The sequence below is a fragment of the Agelaius phoeniceus genome, chromosome 2 (assembly GCF_051311805.1).
Source record: "Agelaius phoeniceus isolate bAgePho1 chromosome 2, bAgePho1.hap1, whole genome shotgun sequence".
In the NCBI taxonomy this organism is placed as follows: Eukaryota; Metazoa; Chordata; class Aves; order Passeriformes; family Icteridae; genus Agelaius; species Agelaius phoeniceus.
In genome coordinates, this window is record NC_135266.1 from 103,475,894 (window position 1) to 103,492,625 (window position 16,732).

The window sequence follows — 16,732 nt, forward strand, 5'->3', positions numbered from 1 at the left end:
ATCTACGGGATTTGAACAAGTTGTGAGACTACCCAGAAATGTAAGAAGTGACTTGAAACTACAGCACTGTTATGGATCAGAAATATTTCTTCTCAAATACACATCTGTTTTGCTTATCTGAGGAAGTTACCTGGAAAAAAGGAATGCCACCATTTGTGTGACAATATACATTTGTATCCATTAAGTATTTGTCACAAGCAAGGCTTTCACAGGGTTCTTGCAACGCTCCTTCCTCTTCCAACAGGTCGTAAACCAGAAGTTTTCCAGAAAGATGTATTTAATGTCTGAATTTCCTTAAGGAATGTATTGAGAATGATCAGTTCTATAAAAAGCATGGAACTTCTATTTTTGAAAAACAAGAAAGAAATCTAAATTATTAATATCATTGCTTATTTTTTAAGAGATGTTTTTTGTCAAAAGCTCAGCACTTTTGAGTCCAAGTACACTGTAAAACACAAAGGCTGTAACAGCCCTGGGGTTTCAGTCAACTCTCCAAAAGGGCCCAGAAAAACCTCAAAGATGTGAAATATTCATTCAAGAGCCTCATTTGCCATTTGTATACATACCTTTCTTGCATTATCCTCCATCTCCTTTCCCACACTGCTTAGCATAGCATCAAGATTTGGTTGCTTTTGCCTCAGTTGCTCCAGAAGTAGCTGCCAGGGCTGTGTTCTCACAAGGGTGACAGGATAGAAGTAGTCTTTTCTCTGTGGAGTTGTCCCTTTAATGAAGATGATACATTTTTCAGTGTTTGCTTTAATTTCAGATCCTCAATTTTACATCAACTCATTACAGAAATCATGCCATGTTCACACACCATTCTTTGCATACATCTTTAAAGGTGTAAGGCTGCCAGGTTATGTCCCCATCAACCTTCACTTATGAATTCTGGAGCTCAAGTTGTTTTCTTTAAGACCATTCTGCCCCTGACCTGATTAAATACCTGCTGGAACATCCACTTTGAGATCCTCTTGCAGGAAACCATTAACCTGAGTTAGTCCATGCTGTACTTCTTCTTTAAGTGCCAGCTTCTGCTCCACAAGTTTCCCCTGATCCACCTTTATCTGATCCAGAAGGCCATTTAGCACCTTCTCCTCAGCAGCCTTTTGGCTGCCAATGTGGTCAGCAATTTCTGCTATTGCTTTATCACAGTTTTCTTCATTTTTCTGAAAATGAAACAAAAAACCAACCCAACTAAAAACACCAAGTTAAGAGGAAAGGTAAGACTATGGCCTCTTTTCTAAGATGTGGTGCATGGTTAGTGACATAAACAACCGAGAGCTCAAATTGAGAAGTTTCAGTGCCAGTTTTACACTCTCATTTTGAGAGCTATCTTCAGAAGAGTCAGTTTCTTAGAAAGTATGATCACTTTAGAAAGCTAGTCACAAGAATAAAGATGTCATCTGGCTCAGACCAGACTCCTCATGCTTCTGTGCACAACCCTGCAGAGAATTGGGATATTCACCTGAACATGAACATCCTACAAGTACTAGAACCTTTTATGCCTTTGTAGGGGAAAAAGCAATTGTGTTTTCAGCCACTCCTGTTGAAATGAAACTCCTGAAGTGTTCAGCAGGTGCAACAGATACAGAGCAGTCTTGAGACCACAAATGCTTTTAGTTTAGAGTTGGACTTGATCCTTGGAGATCCCTTCCAACTTGGAATATTCTGTGTGAAGGAAGTTTCTAGTTGAGTTTTTCCTTCTGAAAGTTTGCAAAATATTGGATTTGCCTATTTTATTGCCTATTACAATAATAAAACCAGGGTGGATGTGAAATTTGTGATGGAAATGAAAAAAAAACCCCAAAAATACGAGAGAGAAACTTTTAGATAAGAGGCCAGAATCTGTATATACTTAAAAGGAATACTTTCTCCCATATTGATTCAATCTGACCAATGAAGTCATTTGCATCCTCCAGAAAATAGCCTGCATTTGATCACTGTGCATCTCCCAAGGACAGTACTGTAGATAAAGCTTTAGAATTAAACACCACCAAAATGATGTAGAACATCAGACTGCATGTACAAGTCAGTTGTATGGCATGAGCCATGACACCATATTTTGAGGTTATGGGCACTTGAAGTTCAAAGTCTTCCTCTTAATTTAGGCTTTTGATTTCCTCTAATTACATCCTCTCAAGCTCAGTAACATGAGTCTGCTATCAAAAAAAAATCATAGTTTTGTTTTGACTAGAACTTTCTTCTCCCCTTAACAAATTCTGCAGTAAAGTTTGTCTCAGGATGTTGCATTAGACTACAAATGACTATAAGAACCTTTTGTAAACACTGAAATTGCTGTTTCTCATCCTTGAATGACAACAGGTGCTGATTAGTAAAGTTGACCATCTGAGCAGTTGTAAATTCACCCCATGTATTGGTATGCTGAGACACATTTTTGAGATTGGTGAGAAGATGTTGACAGTGGTCACTGGATTCTTCCAGCATTGCCTTGTTTTCAGCATTTACGCTCCTGAGCTCTTGAGAGAAATTATCCAGAGATGCAGTAAATTTGCTGTGATTGGAATTTGTACTGCTGACTAAGTCTGTAGTTTTCCTGCAACAACGTATTTGTAAGAGTTTAGAGACTTTGAAAGGTAGATTTTAACGCAGTATACTTTTAGAAATATGAAACCAGAGCCAGCAAAATAGCACAGTTCTATCAAACCAGTTAATTATAATATTTTTGTTCTACTTAGTAAATTCACAACACTTGCAGCAGGTTTGCTAAAAAAACAAACAAAACCCCCACCAACCAAAAAAACCCAGAAGAGAACAGAAAGACCCTAACCACAAACTAAAAACAGCTTCAGCAAGACCTCAGCTATACAGTCTGCAACTGAATGAAACATATCGCAACAGATACATTCTTATGCTTCAAGCTAAACCTTTATAATATGTTCTGAAGTCAGACACTGAGGGACACTCCTTAGCATATTGCTCCCAAGATGATACTTTCTTATCTCAACATGCTCAGGAGACAAGTTCAAGGGCAAGCCTTCTAGAACTACTGTTTACTCTAGAGAAAGGCCAACTGTGAGCTACACTCTATGGCAGAACCCAGCTCTAACACGCAGGCCATGCCCAGCAGGCTTTATAAGCACATCAAGATGGAGAGCATCCAATTTTGAAGTTCTCTTCATATACAGTTTATCTTGTGTAAGTGTACAGCAAAGAGAATGTGCCCCTTACAGGTGAACATTTTCTTGCACAGCAGCAATGGTGGTCTTCAGGCTTCCATTTCTTGTGAGTACATCAGTTGTTAGGTTCTTCTGAGTCTCCTGAGCAAACAGGTCGAGCTGGCTTTGCAGTGAAGACATCCATTCAGCTGCACTCCATCGAGAAAATTATCACAAGTTTCCCTGTTAATTCTGCACTTGTTAACAGTCTTAAAGTAGACTTGAATACCTGAATTAAAAATGCAGAAAAGGCAGGATTTTGCAATTCTAAAGCAGAAGGTACCATTTTTGTGAAGATACAGACATTTTCTTTTTGGAGACATACGTAAATGCACATATACTGATATACAGCAAGGGGAAGGGGGTTTTTGCTACATTCCTACATAAACTACTTACAGAAGCCTAACAAAAGCTGAATAGAATTAGGATCAAGTTACTGTCCTCCTAACATTTTTTCTGAAGCAAGTACAAAGGTTTACTACCACATCAGATTTTAAATCAAAGCAAGCAATCACACTTGGTGTTAGGATGTTTTCTTACTCTAAGGATACCTTTCTATGTGCCAACCTCGTCATTTCCACTTCTTCTTTTAAGCTGTCACAATTATGCTGGAGCTGAGCAAAGCCACTGGCTGGCTGTTGGTTGCTGTATTTTTTTCAGAGTGAGAAAAAGATCTCCAAAGAAGGTATCCATTTCCTTTTTATGGTCCTCCATCTTAAAAAAAACAAAAGTTTTACTTAAATCAAGATATAAAAATGTAACTATAAGAAACTGATATTTTTCCCTAGCATAATGAGATAGACTAGAACCCTAACTTGAAGCAAAGGGCTTCAATAAGTGCAGTATTGTTTGCACTTATGGTTGTTAACAAGATAAAGCATCACATTCCACAGGAACCAAAGGGACTATAGAAAAAGTTTTGTATGGAGGCAGAAGATTTTTGGAGTGATAGGACTTGTCTAAGTTGACTCTTTTTTTTTAGATTTCTGAAATACAGGGGGAGAGTATATTAAATGTATCATCAAATATTTGTTACATAAAGATTTAAGCATCCGTGTTTTGCCATTCTACTGCGGCACTTAGGCAAGCGGTTGTGCCAATATAGAGAACAAGCAAATTTACCACACCCAGGAGAGGAAAAAAGTCTGAAAGAAAGTTAAAAGACAGAACTCACAGGACAAGATAAAGGGGAAAAGGCCAGACAAGAAGTGGAAACACTCTGACACACTGCAGAAAAACAAAGAACATGTTATCTGTAAATTAAATAAAGAAGAGAAGAGCACAAGGCAAAGAGGCAGGTCATGTGCATTACCTGGTCAGCCACAGCTGAATATATCTTCATGTTACTCTGGAAATGACAATTTAACCCCAAGACGAATTCTACCATTGGTGTCAAGCTATTTACTGCTCTTCCTAATCCAGCTTCATGCTCTTCCTAGGAAGAAGAAAAAAAAATTAAACCAGAACATGGCTGTTCCTTCATCTACATTTGTAAGAAGTTACTATGTACAAATCCATTTGCTCTATTATGGCAGTATATGCTATTTAGTACATTACAGCTTGTGGGGGTGACATGGGACAGACAGTCATGGTCAGGTGGTGAAGCAGATACAGGTAAGAGCATCAGAAAAAATGCATAGCATTTACAGAACCCCTTTTGATTAAAACCGGTTTCAAATATTTAAGTAGGAGTATGCAACTGTACTAACAATTAATCTCGGCAGCTCTGCTTTACAATCAAGTGATAGATTCTCATGCTGTGTTATTTTTTCAGATATGTGAGAAACTTCAGTAGACACCAATTCTTTAAGAGAGGCAAAAGATGCTGATACAACTGATGCAAGAATATCTGCTCTAAAAGAACTGGTAGACAGGAGGTCACCTGCAAAAGAAATCCAGAATTACAAACTTTTTAAAAATTCCCCTGTAAGATAGAACTCTTTTTATTACTCATCACTTTATTGCCCCTAACAGGAAGGCTGTGGATCATCCCAGACACATCATTACTGGTGCAACTGTAATCATTATGTCACTTAAATAAAGCCATTTCTTTCCTAAAACAGATACATTTTAGGAAGTGATCTTTGAGATTACTGCAGGATGACGACTAATACAGGTATTATACTTACCTATAAAATTTGTGTAATATGTCAACATCTGTTGCTGCTTCAAACTGTTTTCAGTAATTGAATCTTGTATTTTGCTGAATGAAGCATTCATTTGTCCTGCAAAGGTATTTTGGCCAACAGCATTGTGCTGATCAACAGCCCTCTTACGGTCCAGTTTCCCATGGAGCCCAGACATATCTCTTGTCGTTTCTTCAACTGTACTTAGTAACCAGAATTTTAAAAGTTATTTCAGTAAGTCTTTAAACAAGAAGTCAAGCATATATTATATAAGGAAAGGCAACAACAGTTCTGAGTTTAAGAAGTTATGTCTCTAGGAAAACAGGTATTTCCCTTTACACCATCAAATTACAACTGTTCTGGACCCTGGTGTTATGTCATTTCTGCTTTTAGAACATGGGAAAAAGTTACCTACTAGAGACCATTTCTTCTGCTTTAAAACCAAAGCATTAATAAATGACTTCCCCAGTATTTAAGGAATAAAGGTATCATTTATCCCAGAAAAGTAACTGAAAACCACCTGAGCACTTCAACTTTTTTCTGAACAATCTGACAGTAAATATATTCTTTAATATAGAACTAAAACAAGAGGTTTTTAGTACTAGTCCTGTGATAAACAATTTAGAATTCATACAAATAGTGAAGTCCTGGTTTGTAGTGAGCATAAGTAATTTCTGCACCTATTTGTCTCAAACACTCCACAAGCCACATGTAAAAACCAGGCATTCCCTCCTAATCTTACAGGAATCCAAATAGAAAGAAGTTGTCATGGTGCCTGAAGATACAAGTTTCATCACCTGGCAGTTTAAATAGCAAGACACACCCTCTCCCTACCTCAAGTGTTTTGATAATTATGACTAAACTACAAACACATCAAAGCCATACCCTAAAACACAGAGGTGACAGGACAACATTATTCAAAGCTTTTTGCTATTTTCCTACCCCAGTTCATAGAATGGTTTGGGTTGGTAGGGACATTAAAGAGCATTTAGTTCCAAACCTCCTACCATGGGCAGGGACATGTTCCACTAGACCAGGTCCTTCAGGTATGTATAACTTACTGTTTTGCAGGAGCAGTCACAAGATTTTTAAAGAAAACTACTTATTCTGCAAAAAAGCTCATGATAATAGAAACTGCAAAGCACTGGAACTCCCATGACAAACTGGCCTGAGGGAAAGTTAGTTCCAGACCAAACAGAGTGCTTAGCAGTCAGCTGCCAATACTACCACAGAGAAAGTCCTGCAATCAAATCCTAGTTTTCCATCTTAAATTCAGGTCATGTCTCACTCACATCATGTTTTAGCAACAATAGCCCACCAAATTCCCAAAAATAGGAATGTTTTACATTAGGTACAAGAACTGTGACAACCTGGCTAGCTGTGCCATGAAGCTCTTGTTCAGTATTTTCCAAAACTGAAACCACATATTCTTCTTCCGCCAGCTGAACCTTGGTTTCTTGCAGATCTTTCTGTGTTTCTTCCAGTTCTTTCTCCTTGATCTGCAAATCTGTTTTACACTGTTCAAGTTCATTTTTACTGACTCTGAATAGTTCCGTGACCTAAACAGGAAGACAATAATAAAAAAGGTAACACCACTTTTTATGAATGTGACAGTCTCATTTCACATCCCTCACATTACATTACAATAACAGGAGGCAAATTGTCATCTAGCAATGTAACTTCAGCTGGTCTTAAACCTAAACTACAGGTTTGTATAGTCTTTGTAATCACTGAAAATATCAAGCCAACACCATTCTCACTGTAAATAATTGCTTGCTTCTCCTCTGAAAACCTAAGAGCAAACTACCATTACAGCACAAGGAAAAGAATCCCACTGAACAAACATAACCAGATAGACTGAGAAGAGCCAGTAAAGCTGATTACATGGAGGAGTTAACATATACCAGCAAATTCATATCTACATTTCTCTTTAAGGAGCTCCAATTTTTGTGTAATTTGTTAAAAGGAAGCTCATGACCTCTCTCCCCTTATTCTTTGTTCCTAAGGAGATAGATACCTGTCAGCTGAGATGATACCATTTTACAAGCAGATTTTGTGCTGAAAAATCAGCAAAAAAATATAGTAGTAGACATGAAAACAGCTTTAAAAATAAGTACTGCAACATGCAATTTCACATACATTACTTCAAATTCCTAACTTCAAGGACTAGGAAGCTTCCATTCTTGACTAATTGGGGAACTTTAAGACCACCACCAACAAAAACAATCTTCTGACTGTTCTTTCTTCAAACTTTATTCCTCCCTTTGACAGGAGGAATTAATTTCTTCCATTTTTTGGCAGATTTAAGCCACAGTTGAAAAACACCACTTACCCTTTTCACTTCTTCCTCCATGACACTGATTTGGCAATATACTCCGTAATTTGTTCTTCCTGGACTGTCAGCTTTCCATTAAGGGCTCTCAAGCAAGGATTAAAATAAATGAACAAATTAGTCAAGTAAGAGGTATTTTCAAGATTTACACTACATTTTCAGTAATTTTGGAAAATTCTATATGAATAGCAAGTGATTTTCACTTAAGGCAGAGAAGATTGAAGGCAATTTTCCATTGTAAACTTTCTGTGCAAACTAGCCCTATTAAAAGTGAAGTTAAGTATATCAAGTTTACTTTCCTGTATTAGCTTCCACTGAAAAAAAAGGCTGCATGTGTAAATCTTCATGCTGACTAATGATTATGGTAAGTTCCACACATACAAAAATTTCTCAGTGCAAGCCTTTTAGATTTTATCTGTATAATCATTAATTTTGAAAGAACAAGTTGACCAAACAGTTCAGTTTTCCTAACTATCTTGAACTTCCTGGATTAAAAATATATCTGAAAGTATTTCTGTATAAGTATAGGTATCAGTATCTGAGATTTGCTGCTAATTATTTTATAAAAATTTTACAGACATATTTGTAGGTTTCAATAGAAATATGGACTCCATTTTTCTCTCAAGCAGCAGCAAGGTCTCGCTTCAGACGCTCAATCTCTTCAGTGTATTCCTGCATAAAGAAACAACCACATGTAAACATGAACATTTCTATTTTGGTTTTGATATTCAGCTTAACAGATACTTCACAAAGGTAGTTTTGCATAAGCACAAGAGCATAGCACTTCACCTCTGTTCTAAGTTCAATATAGCACCATTTAAATTCACATCATTGGCTGTATGTAGAGCACTGAAACTTTCCATTTGAAGGTCATACTTGGTTGCATTTAGCAGCTTACAATGGGAATCCCAGCTTCCTTAGGGGCAGAGCTACTTTACACTGGCTCTTCACTTGTACTTACTGACAAGTTCCCTTTAACTCAGGCACTTTCTAGGGGAAGTGCAAAATTGCAAACATATAATCCCCACAGTCATAGCTAGTAGCAACAGCCCTCTGTTCACCTTCAGTCTTGTTAACAGTGCCAGTATCTGCAGGGACTGTGGCTATGTAAGTGCAGCTTAAGTTTAAAAGCATCAGTTCATTAATTAAAATAATTTCAGAGAAAGACAGCTACTAGTTACAGTTTCTCCCCTACTCATAACTCCTGTACAGCAAAGACTACATTAACAAGAAGTCATGCCTAACCTGTAACTTCATTTTTTAAGACATATGTCTAGTTACCTCAATAAGAACTTTTTTTGTTAGCTTCTGATTAACTTCAGGCTTGTTCATGATGTTCTTTGCTCTATGGGCATATTCCAGTGTACTCAATGTTTCCTTGTGAAAAATAGATGTAACACTAGGTCAAGCTGATGAATTAACTCCTATTTTTGTATCATTAGCAAAATATATTACTTATTTTAGGAATAGATTTTCAGACTTTAAATTTACCTCAAGATTTACAGATGCAGGGTGAAATTGTGGCAATTATTGATGTTTTTGTCCGTCCTCCAAGATTCTTGAAGGATTCTTGTGAGTTTAGAGTCCCTGTATGGAATATGAGGGGCTCTTTCCACTAGAGCAGTAATAACTCTTCCAAGTGTCAGCAGAGATTGTTGATATTTCCAGCTTCACGAGCTCTTTTGTCAACAGCCCCAGATCGACCAAGGTTTTCCCTTCCTGCAAGATCAACCTGAAAGGCAGGTTATGCTTCTGTCTCAATCACCCTGAAGAATGCTTGCCCCAAAGTCTTGCAGAACAAATAAAAGAGCTTACTAGTTTTTCAGGAGACACTGGGGTGACAAATGGGACTGATATTTTTCAGAGTGACAAACATACTCCACTTTATGAGAACAATAATTTTTTCCTTTATCAGGAAAAAACTCTAATAAATTCTAGTACATGGCTAAAAATTCTGACAATCTGTTAATCAATGACACTTAGTTCAAATACTTACCAAGTTTAGCTTTCCAACTTTAACAAGTTCTTCTCCATCTACCGTTGTTTCTTTCATATGGATGGTAATTGAAAACACAGAGTGGGAATGGCTGCAAAAGAAACCAGTTTCAGATGTTCCATTAAAGCCAAATATCTAGTTGTTATATGACTGCTGCAAGTTCTGTGCTCTTTACAGAGAATACATTTAGCCCATGAACTACAAATTACATTTTCAATACACAAAGTTATTCTGCTAAGTATAATTTTGTGTGTGTGTATATGAACATGTATTTAAAACCAGTGATGAGGCAATTGGTTGACATTTGTCTTCTTCAATCCTATAGATTTTCTCTTATTTCAAGGGAAAGCAAGAGAAATGCCTTGGTTTTGCCTACATTTGAGTATTCTCAACTCACAAGCATCACAGGAAAACTGATTTGCAGATTTTTTTTTTTCAGTCCTTATGCTAAGAACAGTTTCACATAATGTGAGATTAAGGAACATAACTTTCCTTATGCAGGCTAAGAAAATTCAGCAACTAGTTGACTCCAATATTAAAAATTTAGAAGTTCAATTAATTTTTCATTCAAAATAAGTAATACAGTTTAAGATCATAGAATCACGGAATGGTTGCATCTAGCTCCAATCCCGCTACCATGGGCAAGGACACCTTCCACTAGACCAGGCTGCTCAAAGCCCCATCCAACATGGCCTTGGACACTTCCAGGGATGGAGCACCCACAATTTCTCTTGTCAACATGCTCCAGTGTTTCACCATTCTCATAGTAATTATGATTTTAGGTTGAGTTTATTCCTTTAATAAGCTTTTACCACAGGAAGCTGCCATATATAGAAAGCCATAGATATCAAATTACACCAGTTTGACCATACATAAAACAACACCTGAGGCACGTTAATTTCAAAAATTCCCTGGAATCTCAGACAAAATGAGTTCTGTGTTCCAATCAGTGGTAGAAAATACCCATTTCCTTCCACCAGTAGACAGACATGCTCAGTATATATTGAAATTAAAATATAATACAGATAGGGTACATTCCTTACTGTTCTAGTACAACTTGTGATATAGATTTCACATCTGCAGCTCAAGAATGTGAAAGCAGTAATAAAAAGAATGGTATTTCTGACCCAGGTGCCCCTATTACCTGCAACCATATGAAGCAGCCCTTATTGCCATAGAATCTCATCCCCAGCTTCCACAACCTAATTTGCAAATTTTACAGAGGCTGGCTGGGGTTAAACCATGACACCCCTTCAGACATCTACTGCAATCATTCCACAGCCTGTGGTAAGGAAGATATTGTAACTCTGGCTTTCTAACCACATTTGATAGTCTATGCTGTGATAGACATGATGTCATGTTTGTACTATCTGCTTATTTCTTCAGTAAGATTCTTTTTAAGAAAGAACAAAACAAGGTTTCTGAAATGGGGAAGACTTTTACCTGGACTATGCATTCATGTAAGTTGCTGCAGTTGTTCTTTTGGCTGCACCCCTTTCCAGGATTTGGTAAGCTTGATTTTTGTTGTGTATAGTTACTTGTTCCAAGCCTTTAATAATTACACCCCTTTGTCAGAAATTAATACATGCTTATTATACATCTCTCAACAATCCTAAAAGCCTCAAGACAACAAATTTTGTAGCACTAACCTTGTTTCGAGGATCATCAAACAGCTGTAGTCTTTCTCCAACATCAGGAGTAGGATTCAGAAGATCAAAAAGCTCCTCGTTATAGATTTCCAAAAGAGAGACTTTCACTGAAAATTCAGTCCCATTCTCTGTGAGTTTTTCAAATATCTGATGCAATGTACGGGGTATGATACCTGCTAGTGGATCCTATAAATTAAAAAGAAAAATTTAATTTATAAACGTACTGAAAGAGATTTGGAGCTAGGGTGTAGAGTTTCAACTAAACAGTCTGACTGGATAGAAATAAGAATAAAGATGACCTTCCATATAAAAGTCACCAAGAGTTGAGTGCAATACATTAAAGATGTTAAATTGTCCTTTTCATAGGAAGGAATGAGATTATTTGTTAATCTACAAACATTTAAGGAAAGTCAGCTTCAGAATTTGAAAGGCATCAGCTTTTGGTTTTCTTTAGCCTTCTGCAGTTTCCAACTTTGAACTACAGTACAGACAAGAGGGATCTCAGAAGTGGTAATACACCTCTTCCCAAGTATATTCTTCACTGGGTGACCGCTCCCCTTCCATTGTAAAGGTCTTACCAGTACCTGTTTGGCCATAACTGTGAGAATAAAAATAAAAATGTAAACAAGAAAACAAAATACAAATAAAGTTTCCTAATGCTAATTATTGGTTTACTTACGCAAACACTGTACAGTTGTAGCCCATAACGACTTCATCCAAAATGGGACACACGACACCCCGGTATACATCAATCTGCTTTGCCTGAGCTCCAAAAACCTATTGGCACAAGACAACACATCCCATTCAGCCATGCAATAATGCAGAACATCACACTAGGTGCTAGCTTGTTTCTGCAAGTCCCCAAGCAGTTACTAACCATATCAAACGTGTATGTCTTTCTTGATGACTTATCTGTCACTCCTCCAGTGCAGACACTGACTTCCTTTCTTGCCTGATCACAGTCCACAACAGCGTAGGAGCTCACTTTCAGTTCTGAGGCATTAAAAGGCCTAAAAGGACAGGAGTCAGAAATATCGGATTGAAATCATTGCTAACAGGAACACAAACAGATGAAGCAGTAATGTCACTCAGTTTAAGGATCTAGAATAGTAAAACTGGGCAAAAAACCCCAAAGTTTTTAACTTTATATGTTTAATAATTAAGGAAAAATGCCGCAATTTGGCAGTTTACAGACCCTGTTTCTCCTTTTTTCCACTGTTTTACAATTCAGGCATCCACAGCTTTTTGTTTGTTATATACATATTTTTAACAGGCCTAGAACCACTTTCAAGATCATATAGATTCTCACATAGCTAACAGGCATCAGGACATGTTCAATTGCAGGGGGCAGCAGAAGATTAAACAGATCAAACAACTATCTAAATAAGAGCCTTAAAAAAATCCAAAAAACATTTAAAATGTGCAAGTTAATGCAATAGTGAATCAAATGCTGATAACAAAACACTCTAAAGCACCAAAAATACCAACAGACCCTACTAATTGCAGGACAGTAAGCAGCAATACCAGAACCTTCAGGTACTGATGCACCTGACTAAAACATCAGATTGGGGGGGGGGAGGGGGAATCCACATTAATTTAAAGTGGATTAGTAAAAAGTAATTTAAAGTGGATTAGTAAAAAGTAATAGTAAAATATTTAACAGAGCAACAATAAAAATTTTGAACTTTATGGTGAGCATCTTGTTTCACCACTAAGTTAATTCAAACTTGGTGCACACTATTTTCCTTAAAGGGACATTTGCCACTATTTCTCCTGAAACGTATGGAAATGCCCTAAAAAGCATTAAATCCTATTTTATTCTTCATTTAGTAGTGCTACTGCACTGAATGTCTATGCTACCTATATAGGTGACCTGAGCAGTCAGCTTGAAAATATAACTTCTACAATCTTGTAACTCTTTTTAAAATATCTTGACTCTAGAGACACTTCAGATACTCTTTCAATTATCATGTTAAAGAAGAAAAACAAAACACAAGAAAACCACAAGCACATGGCAGCTCGAGTTTCCTGAACCTTGTGGCTAGCATTTTCCCTCAATACATCACTGAGGCTGAAGTGTCAGATTCTAAACAGACCATGGGACACCTGGGTGCAAGACTGACTGATGACAACACAAGATCACTAAAATCTTGTGCAGAGGAGCAAGTCACAGCTTCGGGCTCGTGACTTTGAAAGTAACAGAACAATGAACACATTCTGCTGTGTAACCATGAAACATTGAACCTTGTGTAACCATGAAACATTGAACACAAGAGCCCACAGCTGTGATATTAGGGGAGCAATTTAGCTGGGCTGGAGCAGGAGTACAGATCATCACCATCACCACCACACAAGCAGCTGCCTGGTGTGCCACGGAGACATTTGATCTCAAGTTCATCCCCATAGGTATGAAGCATATAATGCATATTAACAATGCTAATGCATGCATTTTGAGATTCTAAATTCATGTTTTACCAAAGCTCAGTAAGCATGCTGATTGAAAAGATTTGCTATATGCTCAGACCCATCAGGTTTTGTGAACAAATCAGGACACCAAAGAATACAGTTGCATCTACCTTTGTATCTATAAGATAAGGACAATCTGACTGGATGCAGAAGAGAGGTGGAAGAAATATTTACTAGCTCAAATAAACTGAAGCTATTAAAAAACAAAAAGCTCCACAAAGGGCAAGAGCAAGGGTGGTCAAAGAACTTTTAAGAGGTTAGAAACTAACTCTTGACACAGCAATTAGTCTGTGAGCTACAACAAAAGCAGAAGACTCCACTGTGGACAGTCCTAATGCTACTTCCATAGTGAGCATCATATTTAGTTAAAATAAATATTAATACTTGATAAAGCTATTCCAGAACAATTAAGAGAGATAAAAACAAAACAGCTGCTCTTTACAGTATTTCAAATCCAAATGCTCCAATAAACATTCTCTTGCAATAGCCTTGAGTACATCAACACTTTCACCAATCCCACATTTTTTTCAGAAGCTTTATAGTTGCATTGCAAACATAAGGCTAAATTGATTTTAATTTCTATATTCATTGTGCATCTGTAAAAGCAGAACTCGTAAGCTTGAGACTATGACTACAAAAGACATTAAAACATAATACATAAACTAATATTTGAAGGTCTGGCTCAAAAAAACCCCAACTTCTAAAGGTGATTTAAACACTATACATAATGCACTGCCAATATTACAGTTTTAATATGCAGTGCTTTAAGATTATTTAAGATCTAGTATTAGTAAGCAATCCTTTAAAACCACCTCAGAATTACAAAGAGAACCTAATTTTATGGTAGATGAAATTTATCATTTCATACCAAAAAGCAAATTCATCTCATCAAGCAAGACATTTGGTCAATTTTACTTCAGCAGTATACCCCCATCCCATTGTTTGTCCCCTGTAAAGTCTGCATCAACGAAGTTATGCGACAGATATACCAGAGTGGAAGTAGCAGCATTTTTAGCTGTCAAAGCTTAGCGACTTCCCACAGGAGCTGACAGAAGGGCAAAAGTCAGCCTGGGGTTTTCTGTGTCTCGAATATGATACTAATTGTGCGTAGCTCTTCTTGAGCTTGCAGCGCAGCTTCCCCGGGAGGCACAGGAGGCCGCCTCACTGGGTGTGCGCTGAATGAAGATGGGAAAGTGCAGCTTTTTACCTTTTGAAACTCTAAAAAATCGCTCCTAACAGCCTTACTTGTGCGGAAGCGCCGCTTCCCCGGGAGGCACAGGAGGCCGCCTCAGGCGCAGAGCGGTGCCCGGGACAGGCAGCTCCCAGAGCGGTGCCCGGGACAGGCAGCTCCCAGCGCGGTGCCCAGGCCCCTCAGGAGTACGGGGGACTCCCCTGGCCGCCATCCCTCCGGGGGAACGCAGCGATCCCCCGGAGGAGGTTCCCGCCGCCGGACACAGCGGCCCGGCAGGGCCACAACTGCACAGCGCCGGCGGCACCGTGAAATACAAAGCTGTGTTTCGTGTCGGGTACAAACAGGCGACGTGTGTATTTGTGAGTGCGAAATGTGTGGACGCCGACAATGGGAGAGCTGTGAATTCTAATAATAACTGAAGAAAATAAAGCATGGAAAAAGGCCTTTGAACCTATCTTTTGTTTGCAATTATCCCTGGTTGATTTAGGAGCATTGGAATTAAGGTGTTAAGGATGTTGCTTTTTGCTTGCAGTTAATCCATAAAGAGCTCTGCAATAATAACCTTTTGAAGTATAATTTTAGAATATTACTTGTATCCTTGAAACTATAGCTTTGGAATATAGATAAAGTAAATATGCTTATCTCATGCCTTATTGAAGCAGAGAAAAACAGCTTGAGAAAGGAAGATGAACATCACCTCAAGGATTTATGGTTTCGACCAAAGGGAAGCTGGACATCACTGTTGTTAGATTTATAGTCCTTGCAATCAAAAGGTGGACCCACATCTGGGGAGCTGGACTCCACCAGATGGGATTCATCTTTCTTCTTTCGGAAACTGGACCGCCACCATCTGGGGATACTCCTTTTGAGATACATCCTGAGAAACTAAGATCACAATAGTGTATAGAATTGTGATGTAATAATTTGGAATAAAAATTGCTGATGAGTAAAAAACCTGGAAATAGAAACTGCTGAAAAAGCTGATGAGTACCCCTATAAATACCTGTAACCCTCAACTATCGGTGTGCAGTTGGAGGGGAAACTTCCCCCACTGTACCCAGCGGTGTATTGCTCATACTTGATCGTATTCAATAATAAATGGATTGCAGCTTGAATATTGGCCTAGTCAAGCTTCTTATTCATAACAGCACGGCGGCGGCCTCGGCCCGCCGGCCCCGCGGGCTGTCCGGGGCCCCGAGCACGGAACGTCTGCGCCCAACTCGCAGGAGGAGGTTGGAGGTACCAACGCGGCACCTCCCGGGCCTTCCCGCGGAGCGGCCCCGAACGCTCGCCCAGAGAAGGGTGGCAGGTGCTTACCTGCACTGCACCGCCACCTGGACGTTCTTGCCCTCCTCCTCCTTCTTGGTGCCGCCGCCCTGGGAACTGAAGGAAGCCATGGCGAGACGGGGCCGGCACCGAAGCGCTGCCGCGGAGCCGGGACTGGGTTCGGCCGCCCGCGCCCCCGCCAGCGCCGCTGTGAACCGCGCCCGGCCCGGCCCGGGCGAGCAGCGGCGGCCCCGGGGCACCGCGGGACGGGATTGCACCCTCGGCGAGTCAGAGAAATAATGTTATAGATAAGAAACAATAATCTGCCTTGAGAACGAGAACACAAAACCTCTTAACTCCTTCTTCAACTGCCAGGCTGGGAAAAAGAGGCTTGCTCAGGGTCACTCTGACTGTGAAAAACGCCAATCACTTGTTTTTAAAATTTTAAAAGTTTAATAGTAATAACATGGTTATAAAAATAGTAATACAATTGGAGTAATAATAATTTGGACAATTTGAATTTGGACAA

The 16,732-nt window shown here is 38.8% G+C and overlaps 1 pseudogene across 1 annotated transcript in view; it reads right to left on the minus strand.

Annotated features, from left to right (window-relative positions):
* The window catches only part of LOC129134764 (kinesin-like protein KIF11), a 35,572-nt pseudogene extending 19,131 nt beyond the window's left edge, over positions 1–16,441 (minus strand). The window contains exons 1-21 of the transcript XR_013181052.1: positions 16,255–16,441; positions 12,157–12,289; positions 11,959–12,056; positions 11,799–11,877; positions 11,276–11,465; positions 11,074–11,218; positions 9,631–9,721; positions 9,126–9,366; positions 8,916–9,011; positions 8,210–8,306; positions 7,635–7,719; positions 6,670–6,861; positions 5,831–5,835; positions 5,306–5,505; positions 4,886–5,058; positions 4,489–4,611; positions 3,717–3,890; positions 3,190–3,330; positions 2,275–2,554; positions 944–1,166; positions 567–721 (exon numbers count right to left, since the gene is read on the minus strand). The product of XR_013181052.1 is annotated as a kinesin-like protein KIF11 (transcript). The remainder of the gene's footprint in view (positions 1–566; positions 722–943; positions 1,167–2,274; positions 2,555–3,189; positions 3,331–3,716; positions 3,891–4,488; positions 4,612–4,885; positions 5,059–5,305; positions 5,506–5,830; positions 5,836–6,669; positions 6,862–7,634; positions 7,720–8,209; positions 8,307–8,915; positions 9,012–9,125; positions 9,367–9,630; positions 9,722–11,073; positions 11,219–11,275; positions 11,466–11,798; positions 11,878–11,958; positions 12,057–12,156; positions 12,290–16,254) is intronic.
* Between the last annotated feature and the right edge of the window lie 291 nt (positions 16,442–16,732).